This window comes from Neolamprologus multifasciatus, chromosome 13, assembly GCF_963576455.1.
Source record: "Neolamprologus multifasciatus chromosome 13, fNeoMul1.2, whole genome shotgun sequence".
Classification (NCBI taxonomy): domain Eukaryota; kingdom Metazoa; phylum Chordata; class Actinopteri; order Cichliformes; family Cichlidae; genus Neolamprologus; species Neolamprologus multifasciatus.
Window position 1 is genome coordinate 5,501,619 of NC_140451.1, and position 22,999 is coordinate 5,524,617.

Consider the following 22,999-nt stretch of genomic DNA (forward strand, 5'->3'; position numbering starts at 1 on the left):
AATGTCAAATGCAGCTTTTTTTAGCCACAGTCCAGTGCTTGGAGAGTGACATGCTGATCCCTGGCCCAGGTTCACGCTCTGACATTAAGCTTGACATTTCAGAAGGATGTCAGCTTCCATCGCTAGTAAAGGTCAGCGCTGCTGTCCTGTCAGCAGAAGGTCATAAACTCTGACCCCAAGGAAGAAACTCTGTATTTTTACGTACGTCGAAATGGTGATTAAGAGCATAATGAATGGCTTTTCCAAACATCTGCATTGAGCAAGCCTTACGTACACACTTACACTTATACACACACATGTGGTCCCAGTGACCTTGAGGGGTGTTAGATTTGGGTCAGGATCAGTAAGTGTCTCACAGCCCATCTGTGCCACTCTGGAAACAGTTCCAAGTGAGTCCACTGGGAGAGAGGCCACCTTTGCTGGTGTGGCAGCATAAACCAGCAGTAATTTTAAAGAGAGAGAGAGAGAAGACACTTTTGGATTCAGAATGGATGAAAGAGACTGGAAGGTAATTACAGTGGTTGAATGTAATCAAGAAAAATGTCCTTAAGTGCTGTATGAAGTATCATTTTGAAGTACTGTTATTTCACTATTTTAGACGCATTATGAGAAAGAAGCCTCTAATTGTGTCTTTACTGCAACTGTGTCAAGTTTAAGAAAGAAAACAGACATTTCCTCTGTGAAGTCCAAAGATAGTTCAGATAACACTTGGTAAACACTGTTTAGAAGCACTACTTTCATTTCATCATTAGATGTCAGGATATGGAAGATTGCAGTCAACTGAATTCAGTTTTCTTACCTCTCCCAATTCAAGCGCATAATCCTAGCTAGGATGGCCACTGTAGGAGAAACAGCTCTGGTGACCATTGAGCATTAGTGAGTACAGACCAGGTGTCCACGTCCAGTTACTCTAGAGGAAACTGTAAAACTCTGTGAAAGGAGTTTGATAGCCGTCAATTAGTGAGTGAAGCTCACTTCTGTCCTGTCATTAGCTTGCATAATCTTAGTTTACAACCAGCTTCTGTTGTTTAACCAGCTCCTTGTCAGCTATCCGGAGACAGGAGGGTGCTGTGTTTAATCTGCTGACAATATCGTGAATAAATAAACATGGTGTTGCACGTTTTCATGTGTTGGAACTCTGAATATGGTTCCGGATACGAGGCTTGTGGTTGGGAGGAAGAGAAGAAACATAATGAGGTGAAGATGATAACATGTATACATAAAACCTGTTAAATGGTCAAATATAGTCTGAGAGAGCTATTTGTAGTTTTTAAATTAAAAGTAACTTTTAAGGTGTATTGTGGACATTCTCTAGACACATATAGAAAATACGATTAGTTCAAAATAGCAATGTACATCTTGGCCAATCTTTTTAATTCCAATCTTCCAGTTTGGATTTGGACTGCACTAGTGTTATTAAGGAAGTTAGAAGCAACACACACATTTGAATCAAACAAAGCCAACAAAAGTTTGCGACTATCTAGCTACCAGTGTACTTCTAAAAGTCTTTTGTTGGCTAAAAGCTAACATCAGGGTCCTTATAGGTCATAAAAGTAATGTAATATCTTGTGATAATAATTGTAATATTTATATTAACTTGTTTACACTGGATTAATCTGGTAGTTGACTGAGATTTGCTAATTAGTCAAGATATTTGCAGATAAGCCTACTTGTTCATAAGCAAAAGTGATAAAAGTTTTTTCACATGATTTTTACAACTTTTCTTAGGAAGACACTCAGGGATCGCTACAATTAGAATTAGCTAATGATTGGGAAATATCCTCTGGGGACAGTGAATAAGTGAACAAAATGTGCTAATTCATTGTGCAGGTGTTGAGTTATTTCAGCAGTATCTGCTGTTGTAGACCTTATTTTTCTTTATTATATATTGCAGTCAGAGGAGACAGAGATTGAAAGACACACAACAAAGAAACCTCAGGTCATAGTCAAACCCAGGCTTTTGTATTTAGCCTTAAGGCAAGTTAGCCTACTTAACTTGTGGGCTAAACTCGTGCCCACGCACTCCTTTGTCACCGTGCAGACCTTCTAACATTGTGTATGCCCCACAAATTAGCCCAACGCAACCATCCCCACTCTTTCTAAACCTCAAGTTCAGCGCTGCACTCAGGTCCCAGTGAATAGTTGCAAAATTTGAGGCAGATCGCATGAACAGCTGTCAAGATAGCTGAAGAACAGACAGACATCAAAAGCTTCAACGTGCTGGATCTGACGCAACTAAGTGAAGCAACAAAGGATATATGTGACTCGACCAGTTTTTTGTGACCATTAAGTTACGTATACACTGTAACATGGGGTGGCTGTAGCTCAGGTGGCAGAGCGGCTCAGCCACTAACCAGAAGGTCGGTGGTTCAATCCCAGGCTGCTCCAGTCTGCATGCCAAATATCCTTGGGCAAGATACTCCGATGCATGTTGCTCTCCGATGCATCCATCGGAGTGTGAATGTGTATGAATGTTAGATACTTAACACTTAAGCTTAGAAGTGCTTGTGTGAATGGGTGTGATTAGCTGTATAAAGCGCTTTGAGTGCTTGGACAGAGTAGAAAAGCGCTATATAAGAACCAGTCCATGTAATTCTAGATGTTTGATATTGTAACATATTATTCTGTATCAGAATACTGTATCAGTTTGACAATAGATGACTGAAGTTGTTGTTATAGCACAGAATTACAAGTGGAAAACGTCCCAATTAACCAAAAAAAGCTAACTTAAAAACTCATCTGGAGCTAAATCAGCAACTTATGTGAACTTGACAATGTAGTGAAGTTGAGCACAGCAGGATTCAAAACTGCTTCACGTGACTGCTATCCAGGTGCATCATGGGAAATTGGCGGTAAACAACATGCTCACTTTACTTGGACGTTTTCTAATCGTCTTCATTGGAATCTACTTCAAGGTGAGTAACATTGATTATAACTGTAAGGAAAGAGAGCTAGTTTTAAATCGATGGCGTGATGTGTGTTTTTCTCTTCTACAGAAGTGTTTTCTTTAGCTGATGTTACTTTAGCCCAGTGGTTCCCAAACTGTTTTTGCTGGGTCCCCCTTTGTTTTACATGAAAAATGTTCGCGCCCCCCCTCGCGCGCGCGCACAAGCACGTCCTCCAACCACACACACCCATATTTTGCACTATTGCGGTTTATTTCACACCTCAAACATTTAGTAAACAATTAAGCAAATACAAGTAATCTGCAATAAATTACAGCTAGTACGAAAATAAACTACTAACTCTTTTACACTACGTCTGCACCTACACGGGTATTTTTGAAAACGCAGCTGTTTCGTCCACGTAAACGGCGTTTCGAATCACCGAAAACTGAGATTTTTTAAAACTCCTTTTTTGCGTTTAGGTGTGGACGAGGAATACAGAGTTCGTCACGCAACGTCAAAGGTATGTCATGCTGTGCGCCACGTTATTGTTTACATCAGATGAATTGCAGAATGGCAGATAGTCAGATTAACAGTATTTTGTCTCTATCTTCAGGTTTTACACGCTTACATATACACGCAGTTACTATCCCTCTATTTAGGAAGGCAGAGGCGTCACGGTGTAATTATTTTACATGTAGTTGTTTTTTTCCTGTGTAATAATATTCAACATTGCTATCAATACATTTTAAAAAAATGCCTCTCTGTGCAAAATGGGTTTAAAAACATAAACAACTGTGGGATACTGTTTGTCTGTGATTTAGACAGGGGGAACAAATCGTGGCAGGATCAGCCTGATGTTATTTGTATCCTGCTGTAACTTTACTGTAGGAAGAGCTAACATCTCCAAAATGTCAGGAGTAGTTAGTTATTATAACAAGTGTTTGTGAACTAAAAATCAAGAATGTGGGATACTGTTTGTCTGTGATTTGGAGAGCCCAGCGCTGCTCCCAACGCAGGGAAAACCAATCCTGCAGGGAGACCTACCTCGGCACTTGTGCAGGTGAAACCAAAGGGAAGATTTGCTTCACCATAGAATGAAGTTGGTTTGGAAACATATTCAGCGATGCTTCATCTCCTGCTTTGCGTTTGTGTGGGAGCCCCGTGCTAGCAGTGTCCAAGCGTTGTTTGTTTTTTTTTCCCCTTTTCACACTGCTCCCCCCCTTGCAATGGCTCTGCACCCCCCCTAGAGGGCGGGCCCCACACTTTAGGAAGGTCTGCTTTAGCCAATGACGTCCAGCTTGTGTGTCATGACCTATACTTAACCTAATAAACTGAAATATGGCGTTTTTTGTGGTTTTGATGTACCACGGACCAAATCAAAAGTATTGTTCCGCAAGCTTTAAGGTTGCACATTCAACCACTGTTGCGATATTAGCAAGCTAACTCAGCTAATTAATATAGCTTATTTCATATTGTCTCTGTACTTGTAAATTTCTTTCAAGTTCACAGGCTGTTGTCTTTTGGTGGAAGTTCATTTTGGCAATATTTACAATAAGTGAGTGGGTTCAAAAAACTTTTTGGCGGGGCTGCTATGCTTGTTGTCATCTGTTTACCTCTATGTAATCACTTAAGTTTAGTTACTGTTTATTTACTGCTGCATGCTAAGCTGCAAGAGTGCACTGAGGATTGAGACAAAATATAGACTACAAACCAGCGTTATACATTTCTTTCCGTTATGCTTAACATCAGCTCCATTTTGACTTATTTTTGAACTCTTGTGATCAGTATAACTAAATTGTGTGTGAGTTTCCATACTAAAAGAGCTGTAGTGATAAAATAATTGGCATCATAGACACATATTTTTGTCCAAATCCCTCTGGATTCTTTTTGTTTGTTTTTTTCTTTTGTTTTTTTGGTGGTGGTGGTGGGGGATAATTGAGCTTTTAATTTAACTGCATTCCCCGTGTTGTAACAAAAATAAAATTGTTTATAGGTGTCAGAAAATGATATGCGCACACGTGCATATATGGCGCATATTCAACTGATGAACTCATTCAAAGAAAGCTGATAAGTAAAGTCTGTCATCATATTTCACGACTGGACATTTAGTGTGTTAACCTTTAGGGAATCTGTGTATATTGGTGGTAGGTTGGATATCATATTCTACTTGAATACGCTGATCAGCCTGACTCAAATTAAAAGATATTAAAACATTAAAAGGCAGGAGTAACTGACCCAGTTATCCCCATTGATACTCATATATTGATGAAATTATGTAGCAAGAAGCTGTGAATTTGGAGCTGCCTACATGCTTCATAAACACTGTTTAAAAAGTGTTTTTGGTTTCTTTTTGACTTCTTTGACCAGAGCTCTACACAAAGGAAGAAGACAGATGACCTCATTTTCTCAAGGAAGATCCCTCACACACTTTCAAGACTGTGAAGGTTAGCATTGTTACGTTTAGTTAATTCTATATTTACAGCACCACAGTGGATTTTAAATCAAACAATCCAGATGTGAGTGAAGTGCAGACTTTCTGCCTTAACTCAAAGGGTTAACTCCCTCCTCCCTGTAAATGCCACATGATAACATGTATACTTTTCCTCACCAAGTGTATTACGACATCTGTGACACTGGATTTGGTCTGGGTTTCAGAAAAACTAACTGGGAAACTAGAATTGATATTGTTAGTTTCTTGTGTTTATTCATGTCTTTCCCAGGGTCTTTGACATTTCGCTGCTGTACTGTTCACTACAGCTTTGCGTTTGATTTCCCACATTGTATATTGTAATGGCAGAGATATTAGGATATTTAAGGGGTTGCAGTGGCTGCTACAGCCCTGACCCCCATCGTGAGCAAATGCTTCGAGAAGCTGGTCAGGGACTTCATCTGCTCTGCCCTACCCGACTCACTGGACCCTCTACAGTTCACATACCGCCACAACAGGTCCACTGATGATGCCATAGCCCTGACACTACATACTGCCCTCTCACACCTGCAGAAGAGAGACACGTATGTGAGAATGCTGTTTGTAGATTACAGCTCAGCATTCAATACCATCGTTTCCTCGAAGCTGGACAGGAAACTGCAGGATCTAGGACTGAGCAGCTCCCTCTGCAGCTGGATCCTTAACTTCATGTCTGACAGACGCCAAGTGGTCAGACTGGGCAGCATCACCTCATCCCCCGTCACACTGAACACTGGTGCTCCACAGGGGTGTGTACTGAGCCCTCTCCTGTACTCACTCTACACCTACGACTGCACGGCCACTAGCAACTCCAACATCATTGTGAAGTTTGCGGACGACACTACAGTGGTGGGTCTTATCACCAAAGGTGACGAGACAGCCGACAGGGAGGAGGTCAGCGCCCTGACCCACTGGTGTCAAGACAACCGTCTTACCCTCAACGTCGCAAAGACAAAGGAGTTGAAGTTGAGGTGGTGCAGAGAAGTACCCACCACCATCAACGGCGCTGCTGTAGAGAGAGTGAACAGCTTCCGGTTCCTTGGTGTACATCTGGCTGAGGATCTTACGTGGTCAGGACACATAAACAAAACAGTGAAGAAGGCGCAGCAGCGCCTCTTCTTTCTCAGGAGACTGAAAAGATTCAGCATGAGCCCCCGCATCCTCAGGACCTTCTATCGCTGTGCCATTGAGAGCATCCTCACTGGATGCATCACCACCTGGTACGGCAACAGCACCGCATACAACCACAAAGCTCTCCAGAGAGTAGTGCGGTGTTCTGAACGGATAATTGGAGGTGAGCTTCCCTCCCTCCAAGACATTGTGGGAGCCAAGTTAAGATAGTTCATATGTTTTAGTATTTATATTTCGCTGTTGTTAAGCTTGTTTGTGTAATTAATAATTTAAGAAGTAAATGCGTGTTTATAGTAAAATCCGGGCATCACGGATGTATGCAAATTAGCGCATGCAGTGCGGGAGGGGGGAGAGAGAAAAGGGGTTAACACGGCATAAGCTATACGCGGCAGCGAGGTAGATCAGAGCCACACGGTTTTCCTACCGTAGTAGGTTATTTTGTTGAGGAAAAGTTAAACCTGACCACTCCTGTAAGATGCAAACTGTGGAATAAATTTTTTGTTACATCTTTTCACATCGGAGTCCCGTGGAGTTCTTTCCTCTTCAAACTGACGTACGCGAGTGAAGCACGGGAAAACTGGTCTCGCGGCTTATACAGACATCTTCAGGAAGCGGTGCCTGAGGAAAGCAGGGAGGATCATCAAGATCATCAAACACTTCATAGACACCTCACCTTCACTTTCACTTCAACATTATGCACTCCATACTGTATATAAATGCCACTTGTTTTGCACATGTCCAACTGCCAACCTCTGTATATTTTATTTTGTTTATTCTATTTAATTTTTAAATTATGTATATATATACACACACGTAGATATACATATTTAGTATACACATTCAGTAATGCACATATATTTATTAATATAACTATCAGATTTACCCATTCTTATATTTTGCTTGTTCTTATGTTATTGTATTTTTGCACACGTCTGTTGCTTGTGAAGCTCGCACACAAGAATTTTACTCGCATGTACTGTACCTGCAGTACCTGCACATGTGATGTGACAATAAAAGTGATTTGATTTGATTGTGCAATACTTTGGTGAAATGTCTTGGACCCTGGAAAAGAGACTGTGTGGACTGGGTAAGCAATTAAAGGTTACTGGCCCAGAGTCATTGGACAGCTGGCTAAAGGCAGATGTTGTCATTCAATGCCAGTTATGCAACCTGTCCAGCCATGTCTATATGCTCTTTTTTCATGCTGTAAATATAAGAGGAAAAAATAAACTGTTACTAATTCAAGAAGCATGGTCTGTGGAGCCACAATCTGATCCTGTAGTTTAGCTCCAGTTTGCACATTTCATGTATTCTCAGTCACATTTGACTCAGAGCCCTTAGCCCAAGTAAATTAAAGGCCGCATTTTAAATCCGATTACATCACAGCGAAGCGACGAAGGCTGTCCCAATTCAAAGGCTGCTCGAAATGCGGCCCTCAAATGCGTCCTTCATTTCCCTGAATTTTAAGGCTGTGGCGGTGTAGACTTCATGGCCCAACATATCCCACAATTCATAGCGCGGCAGTCGGTGTGGATAATTTTGCCGCAGACGGCAGAAGCGGAGCAGCCGAAGAGTAAACTGTTAAAAGTAAGTACTGAATATGATGTCACTCATTTATGTGCAAATGTTTAATAATGAGGAACATTAAAACACTACTGTTGGCCACATGTCGGCAAAGTTATTTGCCATTAGCGATGTTTGTACTTTCAGCATTTACTTTGTTTTAAAGCCTTTAAAATAGAATAATACATGTGTGACTCCTGTGATTAAAGCATCTTTCTTTCAGCTTAACGAGTGAACCGTCAGCTCGTTCAAACACACGTTAAAGTCCGTTTGGCTCGACACCACCGAACAGAGGCAGCAATATAACATAGCTAACATTAACAGTGCAGTGAATCCTGCTTGTGCCGTGATATTCAGGACTGCAAACCGAGCAGCATCACTGACTTTCAGCTTGTTGTGTTTGTGGATATATGACTGACTTTAATTATCCATAAAATCATCACATTCCCTGTAAGATTAAAGTCAGCTTTAAAGGCTTTAAAACCAAGTAAACGCTAAAAGTACAAACATCGCTAATGGCAAATAACTTTGCCGACATGTGGCCAACAGTAATGTTTTAATGTTCTTCATTATTAAACATTTGCACATAAATGAGTGACATAATATTCAGTACTTACTTTTAAAAGTTTACTCTTCGGTCGCCCCTCTTCTGCCGTTTTTTTCGGCAAAATTATCCACACCCACCGCCGCATTTCGAGCAGCCTTTGAATTGGGACAGCCTTCATCGCGTCGCTGTGACGTAATCGGCCTTAAAATGCAGCCTTTAAGGCTGCAGACCCTGAATTGGGATACAGCCACAGGTAAGTAAGGTGAGTTCAAACAAAGTAAACTGGACAACTAACAGCTAAAATAAACACAGTGTTAACAAACTTGTCAAAGTTTACAATCTGTAAAAGTGCAAAACATAAACAAACCCAGGATAGTAAATGTTTGTAAACTACAGAATAAAGATAAAGAACGGCCAAATAGAATGTTAATTAAGAATAACAGGCCTAAACTCTGGGCAAATGGTGTTTTCACCCACTTTGTCACAGCTTATATGAAATAAATAACAGATAAAAGAAAAAGATAGGCGCAGTTCAAGCCGCATATGGTCGGTCAAACTCACTCCACTGGAACAAACAATCCAGATTTCAGGTTCTTCAGTCTCCTCTCCTCTCCTCTAGTAACAAGAAACTAGAACGTAAGTGCTGACATCCAGCAATGACAGAAGACCTGTCATAGAAATACATTATCATTTAAGACAGAATAAGGAATATTGGAATATATTTAAATTAAAAGTTTACACACATTACACATTCTGATTTATTATTTTGTTTTCTTTACATGCCTTACCACAGTGTTGTAAGTCGGGCGTGTCATCTTTGTTCAGTCATTCAGAAATTAATAAAAAGTTTGTAGCCTGTAAGTGCATTTTTATCTGTACACACATACATATATCTTTTTGTACGTTTTTAACAAAGACATACTTGGTTGTTTGTGCTCAGGACAGTATTTGTCTGTCTTTGCTTTTCTCTTTTTCTCCTCTCTCCTGCTCTCTGTTCTTCTTCCATTCTTCCAGGTTTGCCTTTAATTTTTAACCTTCCTTGATCCCACCCTCCCTTATTTCAAGCTCTCTCTCTTCCTTCATATCTGCTCCTCTTTTTCCTTGTTTCCCCCTCGCTCTCTCCCCTGACACCTTTCTTGATCCTTTCCTGTTTTTTTCTGTCTTCCCTCTTTTTCCTTCCCTCCTACCATCTCCTCCTCTGCTCTCCTGCTGTGTCTCTCCTTTATTTACCATCGGAGCTGCTGAGTTTTCCAGTGGGCCCTGACACTTTAGGTTCTGATGGATAGTCCTGCCAGTGGACGCGTGTGATAAACGGTGAGGTGATGGATAGATCTGCTGGGGCGGTGGAGACATCACATAGCAGTTTCACTATTTTGCAGCTCCTTGCCAGGCAGCAGGAGGGCCTGAGGGCGGCCATTTTGTGCCAAGCTACAGGCCCCTAATGGAGAAACCGGGGCCTAATGAGGCCAGATGATTAGACAGTGAAAGGGGGAGGGAGGAGGGCCAGTAATCTGACTCCAGTAGAAATATAATGGGACTTCACAAAAGTCGCACTCCTGTTGAGGCAACCTACTCAAGTTATGTGTATCATAATCAAAATTTATGACATCACAAATCGGTTGAAGCCATTCACATACTTGCATGAAATTTGAGCATGAATGTGATGGTAATTTGGGGCTTTCAAATTCTTTGCAGGCTCATATGTATGCTCTTACTATCCACTCATTTGATAAGTGAAGATTCTGCCAACTTAAAAATTTACTTCCTGTGGGACTTTTCTGACAGTGCTCAATGAACTGACCAATGCTGAGAAAAATGGGCGAGTGCCCACAGTGAGTGTATGTAAACCTCTGACTATCACTTCCATTCTCCAAAAATGACTACATAGTTACAATCATATGATAAGAAAATTAATATAAAGTTACTTAAAAAGCATTTCCTTTTTTTTAAAATGTTGGAAATATCATTTTGAAATAGATAAAACTATTTTTTTCCCCATCTATCATCTTAATGAGAAAAATATTTTTAAAAAATGTATTTATTTATTTTTAAATGATGTCATTAACAATTTACTTTGGGCCAAACTTGGGTTAGGAGCATCCTGTTTGCTTCAATTCTTAAGGTCACCAAAAGTTGAATCCCTTCATGTCTGAGCCAAAATTTAAAACCTATCATTGAGATTCTCCTGAGAGGTTGCATTTCTGAGACTAGGAAAAGACGTGACGTCTCAGTGAGCTTTGACTACCAAACAGTTCATTTTTGACTCCAATTGCACATGTAAAAGTGAAAAGAGAAGCATATTGTGGAACAGTGCATTTCCTATGTGTTGTGATATGAAAAATTATTTTGTAAAGCCTTGCTTTGTTTTTCAAAGAAATTTGATGAGACACAGGTTGGTTTAAGTGCATAGAGCCATTTCCAAGTCTTTTAGTGGAAACATTTGGAATGAAGTTCTAGAGTTGGTCATTTGGCCTAACTGAGAAAAAAGGTCTATGACCAGGGAGGTGATCAGGAAAGCACTGACCTTTTCCAAAGCTGTATCAGAGCTGAACTTGTCAGGATTGATGGAAAGAGGAATGCTGCCAAATCTAGAAAGGGTCTTGAAAATGAAACTACGCCAGGGTGCAGCAATCTGATCTGCTTTTTACCAAGACTTATAAGCTGAGGCACACACCCAAGTCAACTAAGTAATGACTGAATGAGAAGTTCTTGAATAGCCAGTCAAAGTCTTAAACCCCACAGGAGTTGTGTAGTGACCTGAGGATGACAGTTCAGACTCTTCCCATGTATGTAATGAAGCATGAGAGGATGTGCCAGGAAGGATCAGAAACTGCCCTGGAATGGCTGGAAAGGAGCTTTGAGCAGAGAATGTGCAGTATTCAACACTTTTGTAAATGAAATATTATGAAAACATATTCTATGTGTTGAGTGTAGATTCATATAGAAATACAATGGGAAATACTATCCATTTAAAAATATATATATAACCCCAAAATGTCCAAAGAATATCACTAGTGGCTACATCTAGTATTGGTAGATAGATAGACGTATCTAGCTCTATTTTCTGATATGCTACTGCTGTGGTTGAGGCTTGACTTATGTATCAACCATAAAACTAACACTCAAGGTTGGAGGGAGAGGTAAGGCAAACATGTGAGTGGACAGAAAATCTGCCAGAGTTACAGATCAGTCTAGTTAATCTTTCTTTGTTTTAAATATATTATCGAGGGTTCTAAGTCCTTCAGTATTGGAGCATCCTGGTGATAAGCAAGCACTTGGTGACCCTGAAGAAGAATAACTCCATTTTGAAGGCAAGATCTCAGAGCCAAGCATGGGAACAGCCAGCCATCTCCCATATCCTTTTGGGAATTAAAGGGGAAAAGTAGACAGATAAAAGAAAAAAAAAATGAAAGCACCAACAACAAGGAACACAAATTACAGGAGATTCAATTTATATAGCACCCAGCAAAACAGTGCCCCTCATGTTTTAAGGTAAAGATCCTAGCCAGTCTTCCATCTAAGTACTAAGTAGGCCTAACCCTTCAAAGAATATGAGGCAGTAGGATCATAAGCCATAGTGAGATGAAAGTTAGAGGCTTGTTTAAGAGTTTCATGGAAAAGAAGATTCCGGCAGTGACCTGAGCCTATAACATTCTCTGTATCTATGAAGCGCCTTGAGGCGAATTTTGTTGTGATTTGGCGCTATATAAATAAAATTGAATTGAATTGAATAGAATAACAGTATAGGCTCTATACTATAACAGTATAGTATGGGGCGATCGTGGCTCAAGAGTTGGGAGTTCGCCTTGAAGGTTGCCGGTTCGAGCCCCGGCTGGGACAGTGTTGGTCGCTGTGTTCTTGGGCAAGACACTTCACCCGTTGCCTACTGATGGTGGTCAGAGGGCCCGGTGGCGCCAGTGTCCGGCAGCCTCGCCTCTGTCACTGCGCCCCAGGGTGGCTGTGGCTACAATGTAGCTTGCCATCACCAGTGTGTGAATGTGTGTGTGAATGGGTGGATGACCGGTTGTGTAAAGCGCCTTGGTGTCCTTAGGGACTAGTAAAGCGCTATACAAATGCAGGCCATTTACCATTTAGTTCCAGGTCACCCAATCCACCTCAAAGCTTAATCAAAAAGTAAAGTTTGAAGGTGAATCCAAGCAGTAGAGATAGTGACTGTCACCCAAACCCAAACTCTCTAGAAACTACAAGAGAGCCTGCAGTCTAAGTGTGAAGAGCTCTATTGGGGTGAAATTATACTATGGGGCTTGATCATTCAGGACTTATGCAAAAAGAAGGATTTTATTCTAGATTTAACAGGAGAACGGGAAAACTTCAGTTCATGTTTTGCATGAAATTAAGGCTTTTCCTTATAATAAATAAATACAATAAGACTTGAAATAAAAAAATGTGCATCACTCTGATCTTTCTACTTTTTACAATACTACCCAGATGAAAGAAAGAAATCCAACGAATTTAATGTGCACACTGAAGGACATATCCTGGTCAAAAATGACACCTAACAGTATTACGAGGGACCGAGGTAATGCTATTTACACTACTTAGTTAGGTGCTGTGTTTCTGAGATCTTTAGGATCAAAATCAATAACAATATTCTAAATTTAGAAGAAGAAAGTTCAGGTCAGGCCTTGCTTTTTTGTGTTTTTTTTAGGGGGGGGGGGTTGCAGTGATCATCCACAGTTTCACTAGAACTCATGGTACTCATTTTCAATTTAATATCACACTAGATCATTAGCTTCCTCTGATAAAATTATAATGTGTGTCGTGTACTGTCCACTCCTTCCTCTCCTGCTCCTACAGCTTCTTGCATTGACACTGAATGTCCAGAAGAGATCGCTCTTGCTCTGCATTTGGACGGGATCTTCTGCACTTCTTTATCATTGACTGGAGCATCGGGCACAGAGCGTTTGTGCTTTTTATGCTTTAACTGCAGAGTTTCAAGAGAGACCAGTGAGCCTGAGGAAAAGTAATGTGGCCTTGCACAGGTGGAATGACAAAATTGTCAATATTAAAATGGAGAACCTGCACCCAGGAGTACTCTAATTGCCTGGACGAGTAAAAAATAAATAAATAAATAAATAAAAAACACTAAAATTTAAATTAGACACTTGCTGCTTTTAATCACACAGCAAGCAGTAGAATAATAAAGAACGGACACATTCAAAGGGGCGATCAAATTAAAAAAAACTATTATGATGATCAATACACAATTAAACAATCTTAAAACTGAGTAATCCAACTGAAAGTGAATTTCCACTAATAAAACATCTTGCTCTAAAACAAATTTTGAGAACATGGAGTAATATCTTGGTACTGGGGAAATGCCGGGACTGATTTTCATATAAAAGTCATTCTCAGAGAAACATTAGAATAATTTAAGGCTCAATAAATCTGGCTGCTTTTGCATCTGATGTAGAGACAACCATTTCTTAATAAACCTCCGCTACTTTGTGGACAGCAGTGTCACTCCACATGCTGTACACCTCACCAACTCCGCCTATAAAAAGTCACTTTTCCAAACTGTATGCTGATATCATTCTTACCATTATGGATCACTTATGAGATTGAATGTTGGCAATATCTAATAGCATTGCTTACATGTGACAGTCATAAACATATCAGTCACTAGATAATGGCTTGGCTGTTGTAACAGAAACTACTATCAGACCTCTAGATTTAGCATTCATCCTCTCAACTGGCCACTTTACTAAATAAGCCAACTTTACATAAATATTTTTTATAGTTTGACCTTTTCCCTTCAGTCAAAGGGACTCTTCAAGCACTGCCATAAATGTTTCACTTGGGAGCTCTAGCACGACTCTGATATTGCTGCAGTGAAGGAGCCATGCATTTTAGACACTGGGTGTTCTTTATAAGGGTGAGGTGCAAATAGTCGTATCGTTTCACGTCAGCAAAGACGGAACTAGACAGCCTGGTTACCTCCAAAGTGAAAAAAGTGCAACAACATACTAAACTCAAAAGTTCACTAATTAATTAGACAACATATTTTTTTTGCCATGCATTAACAGCCATCTGAAGCTAGATTACTATCACTACCTTAAGATTTACCTACCTCATATTTATATTCTTGGATTCTTTGGAATAGCTCTGAATTCTACTCTAAAAAAATACCCCATAATTTTGTTGCACATGTATAATGACAATATAGGGCTATTCTATTTTATTTTATTCTATTTATCTGTACCTTTGGCAAATGTTACAAATAGTACAAGGTAAAGACAGCTTTTCCAGAGTAGAACCTCATACCAACTATGAACTACAGTGATGGAAATTTTGCACTTTGCTTCTTTGTTTTTTTTGTTTGTGTTTTTTTTTTTGCTGTGTAATTTGACTATGACTTTTAGAATAGAATAGAATAATCCTTTAATTGTCCCACAAGGGGAAATTTTGTGTTATATTAATGAATTCTCAAAGAAAATGTGAGGCCATCTGTCTGAAACTTTAAGATGAACACGAAGTGAGTCTTTCAACAGGATAATATTCCCAGGCACACCAGCAAATGAGCCAAGGAATGTCTCAGAAATAAGAAATAGAAAGTCAAGAGAAAAAGCCCAGATCTGAATCCCACTGGAATGTTAAGGGGGGAGTTTGCAATGGGCAGCACATTGAAGAAAATCTTCAAATACCTTGCAACTGAAGGAATTTTCCATGGATGTGTAATTAAAATGTTCAGCAAACCGAAGTGTTCTGCTAATTGGCTGAATGTTAGTTCCTGAGTTGAAAGGTGTTTTTTTTTTAAATCAAATTAATCAAATTATTTTATCTATTGACATTTTGTTAATTAAGGTATATCACCTTTATCTGCAGGCATATTTCAAAGAGTGTCAAATGTTTTTCTTACATAAAAAAATCCAACAGTTTCACAAACATATTTCTCACAACTATTCCTACATATGTATGTAGATACAATGACAGAAATTATTCCAACACCTCTCTTTTATTCTTGTAGTTGTCGCATTTTTTTTCCCAGTTTCCTCATTTTTCCTTATTCACTACATGAACAGTTAAAGGGCTGAGAAGGCATACACACTCCAAAATGCTATCATACATATACACCTAGCACACAGCCTCACACATACACACACACACACAGAGTGTGTGACGAGGAGGTAACTTTTAGTGGCGGCTAGCTGTGAAGAGAGACGCCTAATTAAAAAGATCATGAATATTCATGAGATACTTGTACTGCTGCAGCTAATTACATATTCAGAGAGCTTTGGTCCACAGCGCTGGTGTGAGTAGTCGATTCAACTCCGACACACTGACAGCTCAATAAAACACAAGCAGCAATGTTTCACCCCACTGCAGATCTCAACACTGTGGACACAAATGCAACCCACAGGTTACACACATACATTTATACATCTGCAAAAGACTGAAAAGCTATACATTTGAATTAAAGAGGTTAAACCTAGATAATAAATATTTTATCATTACATGAATACCATATTTTTTCTGTTAGTCTCAAGTTAGGTTCTCGTGTTTCTTGTATTTACTGTGTCTGGTAATAATAAACAGACACTACTGTGCAATTTCAAGATTTATTATTGATCACTATTGGCACTATTGTGAACCAAGGTAACACAGTAACAGACTGGACATCCTATTTACAAATCTTAAATATGGGAAATTATTTCATCCTCTACTATCCCAGTGTCTAACATGTCCACTTTGTTAGATGCTGCCTGCATATCTCTGTCAGTAGGTGCTTTAGGAGGTTGTGATGGTGACATACTAAGCTTTAGGGTTTCTCAGCTGGGAGAGAAGGGTTTGTGTCCTGTTGAGGTCCTTGTGTTTTAAACGTTATTGGCCTCATTTTCATACTTGAGTTTGAGGTGGGGTTGGGTGACTGAAAAGTCTCAATGCTATAACCCTGCGCATCATGCAACACCACAAAAGCATACATTGTGAAAATGAGCCAGATTAAAGACTGAACAAACGGGATTCATTGACGCCCTGGGAAATGATAACAGACTGATGTGTCATGACTGTTAAATTATTGTACTCCTTGTACAACTACATGTTTTTCAAGTAACACATTTAAACTATTCTGTCTGATTTGAAAACCACACCTCTTTTAAACTGCAGTCAATATTACTTATGAATTTAAGGAACTTCAGGCGTATAGGAGTCTCCCTCCTATACGCCTGAAGTTCCTTAAATTAATTGTACCTACTAAAAATCACCAGTATGATTTAGGATGTTTTCGTCTTAACCACACTTCTTGTTTGTTGTAGTGTGTATAAGCTGGCAATTCAATTTCAATACAGCTTTATTTATATAGCACCAAATCACAACAACAGTCACTTCAAAGCACTTTATATTATAAGCTAAAGGCCTTATAATCAGTCTATCAATACGTGTCCACATCTAGAAGAGCCTGTAAACCTCCTCCTCCAGCCTGACGGGATTCTCAGAAGTTGATGAGTCAGTGAAGCTCACTTCTGTGTAATGACAACAATACTGAGGTGAGTTGTTGAGGATATCATGAACTTAAATGCTGCTGTTAGCCTTGTTAGCTGCTATTCAGTATTATTGAAGCATTCTTCGAAGTGAACATTAGATTCACTGGCGTAAGATGAGCTTATAAGCTGTTAGCTGTTGTTGTCTTTTTTTTTAACTAGCTCACTGTCAGCTGTTTCAGTTGGTGCTGACAAGAAGTAATTGCGAACAGTATCAGGAATAAATGGGATTTTATGCTTTAGGGGGAAATCTGCACCATAGCTACCTCATAACTGCAAACCCTTCTGAAATTCTGTGATTAAAACCTAAGCTACAAAACCTACAGTGTAACTGGACATGTACCTCCTGAGAAATTATCTACACGTTGAGTTGACATAGCCTGCAAATGCATTCCTGGAAACTTTTTCTTCTCGGTTTTTGACAATAACAATGATTTTCTTAAAATAAGGAATAATAATCATAGAATCACTATAAAGATTCACAAATGTCAGCAAATTCCTGGAGGGACATTGCTGAAACTATCAAAATAAACATGAGAGAATGTATTTTTTCTATGAAATCACCTCAAAAAATGACTGACTGTTAAAATAAATATTATTTAAATATTTCCACATACCATTAGAAAACCTAGGGTTTCAAATGTAAGGTAAAGGTAAATAAAACTAAAAGGAGGAATGACCATGAACTATCATCTCTTTGCTCTGTTTATAGTCCAGTACAGAATAAGGGTGGATGAGAGAGAAAAAAAGAAAGCAGGAGGGATGGAGGAAGTGGTATTGGGAATTACAGTGCAGACTCTGATGGGTCGGCTAATCACCACTTTGCCCTGCCTAATGTGGAGCCCCTGTGGCAACAGAACATGTTTTATTCACTAACTTACAACATCCCAGTCCACACTCGCTGATAGCCAGCAGTTAGCGCTTAGCACAAGATAGCATTGGTAATGGCAGGAACATCTTGAAAACCTACATGTAACAGCGGCACATAAACTGTGTTGGAATAATTCTTGATAGTAACTCAGTTTGTCACGATCAATAGTATTATTGTTTAGGAAAAAAATGAGAATATTTTTGATAATACTTCAACTGTGTGTCAGCTATCACAGCCATCATGTGCTATTAATTTCATGCTAGCAAAAGTAACCAAATACTGAATAATAGAGAATATGATTTATATATCATTGTGGTCTTGCACAAAAAGTATATCAACTAACACACTAAATCTTTTTCATTTATTTATTGTTTGGTAGGTTTTAGAAAGAAATAAGCGGTTATGAAATAAATATAATTAATTGGAAAAGATTAAAGGAGATAAATATGTAAGATCAAGTAAACTACAAGTTATTTAATAATGACTATCCATCCATCCATCCATCTTCATCCGCTTTATCCGGGGCCGGGTCGCGGGGGCAGCAGCCTAAGCAAAGAGGCCCAGACCTCCCTCTCCCCAGCCACCTCCTCCAGCTCATCCGGGGGAACACCAAGGCGTTCCCAGGCCAGCCGAGAGATATAATCTCTCCAGCGTGTCCTGGGTCTGCCCCGGGGCCTCCTCCCGGTGGGACATGCCTGGAACACCTCACCCAGGAGGCGCCCAGGGGGCATCCTTGTCAGATGCCCAAACCACCTCAGCTGGCTCCTTTCGATGTGGAGCAGCAGCGGCTCTACTCTGAGCCCCTCCCGGATGGCCGAACTTCTCACCCTATCTCTAAGGGAGATGCCAGCCACCCTTCGGAGGAAGCTCATTTCCGCCGCTTGTATCCGCGATCTCGTCCTTTCGGTCACTACCCACAGCTCGTGGCCATAGGTGAGGGTAGGGACGTAGATCGACCGGTAAATTGAGAGCTTCGCTTTTACACTCAGCTCCCTCTTCACCACGACGGACCGGTGCAGCGTCTGCATTACTGCAGCTGCAGCCCCAATCCGTCTGTCGATCTCCGGCTCCCTTCTCCCATCACTCGCGAACAAGACCCCGAGATACTTGAACTCCTCCACTTGGGGCAGGACCTCATCCCCGACCCAGAGTGGGCACTCCACCCTTTTCCGGCTGAGAACCATGGCCTCAGATTTGGAGGTGCTGATCCTCATTCCCGCTGCTTCACACTCGGCTGCGAACCGCTCCAGTGCGAGCTGGAGGCCCTCACCCGATGAAGCCAACAGAACCACATCATCCGCAAAGATCAGAGATGAGATCCTGAGGCCACCAAAGCGAAAGCCCTCCGCCACTTGGCTGCACCTAGAAATCCTGTCCATAAAAATTATGAACAGAACCGGTGACAAAGGGCAGCCCTGGCGGAGCCCATCACCCACCGGGAACGAGTCCGACTTATTGCCGGCAATGCGAACCAAGCTCTTGCAACGGTTGTATAGGGATCGAATGGCCCGTAACAAAGGGCCAGACACCCCATACTCCCGCAACACCTCCCACAGGACACCCCGAGGGACACGGTCGAATGCCTTCTCCAAGTCCACAAAACACATGTAGACTGGTTGGGCAAACTCCCATGCACCCTCAAGTATCCTCGAGAGGATGAAGAGCTGGTCCAGTGTTCCGCGACCAGGACGAAAACCGCATTGTTCCTCCAGTATCCGAGGTTCGACTAGCGGACAAACTCTCCTTTCCAGCACCCTGGCATAGACTTTCCCGGGGAGGCTGAGGAGTGTGATCCCCCTGTAGTTGGAACACACCCTCCGGTCCCCCTTCTTAAAGATGGGGACCACCACCCCGGTCTACCAATCCACGGGTACTGCCCCTGATCTCCACGCAACATTGCAGAGGCGTGTCAACCAGGACAGCCCTACAACGTCCAGAGCCTTCAGGAACTCGGGGCGGACCTCATCAACACCAGGGGCTCTGCCACCAAGGAGTTGTTTAACTGCCTCAGTGACCTCGCCCCCGGAAATTGGCGGGTCATTCCCCTCATCCCCAGACTCTGCTTCCTCCTCGGAAGACGTGTCAGTGGGATTAAGGAGGTCCTCGAAGTATTCCTTCCACCGCCTGACAATTTTCTCAGTCGACGTCAGCAGCGCTCCGCCAGCACTATACACAGTGCAGGTAGAGCACCGCTTTCCCCTCCTGAGACGCCTGACGGTTTGCCAGAACCTCTTCGAATAATGACTATAGAATAACCATAACTCTAGCAATCATAGTTGTGGAACTGAAGTCAAATGATGACTGCTGTTAATCCTTTAACTATGCCAATAATCCTGACTTTCAATACTTTCAAATGCCTGCAAGTCTTTGTTATTCTAAGACAATCTACCTATCAGAAGCCTAACATCAGAAAAAAATATATAAATTAAAAAAAAAGAAGGAAACTTATGAAAAACTTAAATTAAATCAAAGTCAACTTTTGTCAGAATCAGTACTTTAGCCTTTTCATTGAACATTTAACATTGACTGTTAACATTCCTTAAAGCTATACACGTTCTTTAATGTGGATCCTCCATTTAGAAAAACACCATTAAAGAGAAAGGAGATCTTGAGAAGTACCTCAGGGGTAACATGTATGGATATTAGAAAGTGTAAACAAGTAAAGATTCAGGGGGGAAAAAGAGGGTTCAGGTGTTAACACAGTATCTGACTTTCATGTGTAACTGAAAGTGAAGCCAAGTAAAGGTTTTTGTGAAACATGCTCATGTTTTATTATCTATCCAAGTGTAAGCGGTCTCTGACAAACAGAGATGTGTAGGACAGGAGGAAGCAAGTGGAATGGAAAACTCTACATTTAAGATGAGTCCTTACAGAGCAATTTACATATTTGAGCATGCACTAATTATTTTAGCTGTTAGTGCTGATGTGTGTGTGTGTGTGTGTGTGTGTGTGTGTGTGTGTGTGTGTGTGTGTGTGTGTGTGTGTGTGTGTCAGAGTCTACATGTCTGTGTGCTCACTGGGCATTTTAAGGGGGACATGCTGGCCATATGGAAAAGACAATGAAGCAGAGTAATTAAAACAGAACAAAGAAGAGAAGCGCCGGCACCATAATTAGAACACTGATTAATCAGCTGATAATTTTATCTTGATTAATGTGACTGATTTTCTCTTCATTTTGACCCCAGCCAGTCAGGCCCGGTCCAATTAAATTTAAATTATGCGTCGGAATCTGTCCAGTCCACCTCCCCCCTCTCTGTCCTCCATCGCCAAACTCACACATACACATCTCAACACATGCATGCGCAAAACTGTGTGGAGTAAAACACACACAGACTTGCATAAATGCAAGCACAACTTACACACATACATTTTCTTTTTAAATATACAAAGCAAAATAAAAACCTCACTGAAACAGGAAACTTTTAAAAAGAAGGAGGTAATAAAGGCAATAAGGATGAGTTATCATGTGAAGTCATGGGTGTTTTGGAAAAAAAAAAAGAAGATGGAGTGCTGAGCTTGTAAAAAACACATTTTCGTGTCCTCCATTGAAATTTCACCAGCAGCACTCAAAAGGAAATTCCTCTTAGTAAGGTTATTAAAAAAAAAAAAAATGTTAGCTGTTCGATTTTAGGAGCACATGACAAGGAACAGTCACAGGGTTGCTATTCTTAGTCTTTATCTTCTTGTGGGCTTCTGTTTTGCAGTACAGAAAACTCCCCACTCCTCACTGTTCATCTGAACAACATGGCTTCAAAAAACCAACATGGTCCCAAAGAAAAGGTTTCAAAACTGAATTCAAAGCTGGGGGGCAACTTCTCAGTGTCCATCTTTTGTACAGTCTACTAAATAAAAATAAGATTAATAATAAATGCTATAGATTGGTGACCTGTCCATAGTGTACCCTGCCCCTCGCTCTATGGTAGCTGGGATAGGCTTCAGCTCCAGGCTCCCCTGCAATCCTGGTAAGAACAAGTAGAAGAGAAGGGATGGCTGGATGGATACTACTTACCAGCAGCTATTTTAAAATAAAATAATAGATTAACAAAGGTTCAGTTTAGGGAAAGAATCCACTCAGACCTTTCTCTCCAAGTAACCTTATGCCACCCTTTTGGAGTTTTTCCAAGCCAGCCAAGAGGTGTAATATCTCCAGCATGCCCTGGGTTAGCTGCAGTTGAGGTGAAGTCCCAACTGACCAAGCTTCTCATCCTCATTTTTGCAGCTTCCACTAGTATTAGAATTTTTTAAACCAAACCACATGGCCACGAGTAAGGATGGGACAACCAGTAACTCAACAGCTTCACTTTCATGCTCAGTTCTCACCACAACAGAACGCAACACATATTCCAATCTATCAGTTAGTTTCCGGACTTTTCCTTAACTCATGAACAATACCTAAGATTTTTAATCAACTCCAGTTGAGGCAGCAATATGTTCCCAACTCAAACTGGACACTTCCCTTTTCTGACTGGGAACCATGTCCCCAGATTTAAACCAGTTGCTTCACAACAATGACTTCATTGACACAAGTCATTGTTCACATTGTAATTTAACAACAACTTTTTTATGATTAACCCTGGCAGTCTTGGCTGTTGAGCGCAGCTTGCTCTTTATTAACAAAAAACACTCCATGCTAAGCAACATATGAGACAGTAAGAAAAGCCTAATTAATGATTGAGAACAAGTCTGGCATCACAGGTCACCAGAAGTAAGAAGACATCATCAAAAGACATCAGAAACACCACCACGTACTCGCCATAACTCATACTGAGTAAAATAACTGCCTGTAGCTACAGAGTTTGTTAAGTGAGAAAGAAATCTGGGATGCAGTCAAGCAATTGACCCTTGGTTTGTGCTCCTCCAGCCAACTTTTCCTCTCTGGTGTCTCTACAGGTGCCACAACCCATTTTTGTGATGCCCCACAATGGCAGGTGCATTTGTACTGTCAATTAAAAGAAGATGGAGGAAACAGTTGGGAGGCTAAATGAAAGAGGAAATGCTCTTCTCCTTTTTTTCTCTCTTATTCGCTCCCCT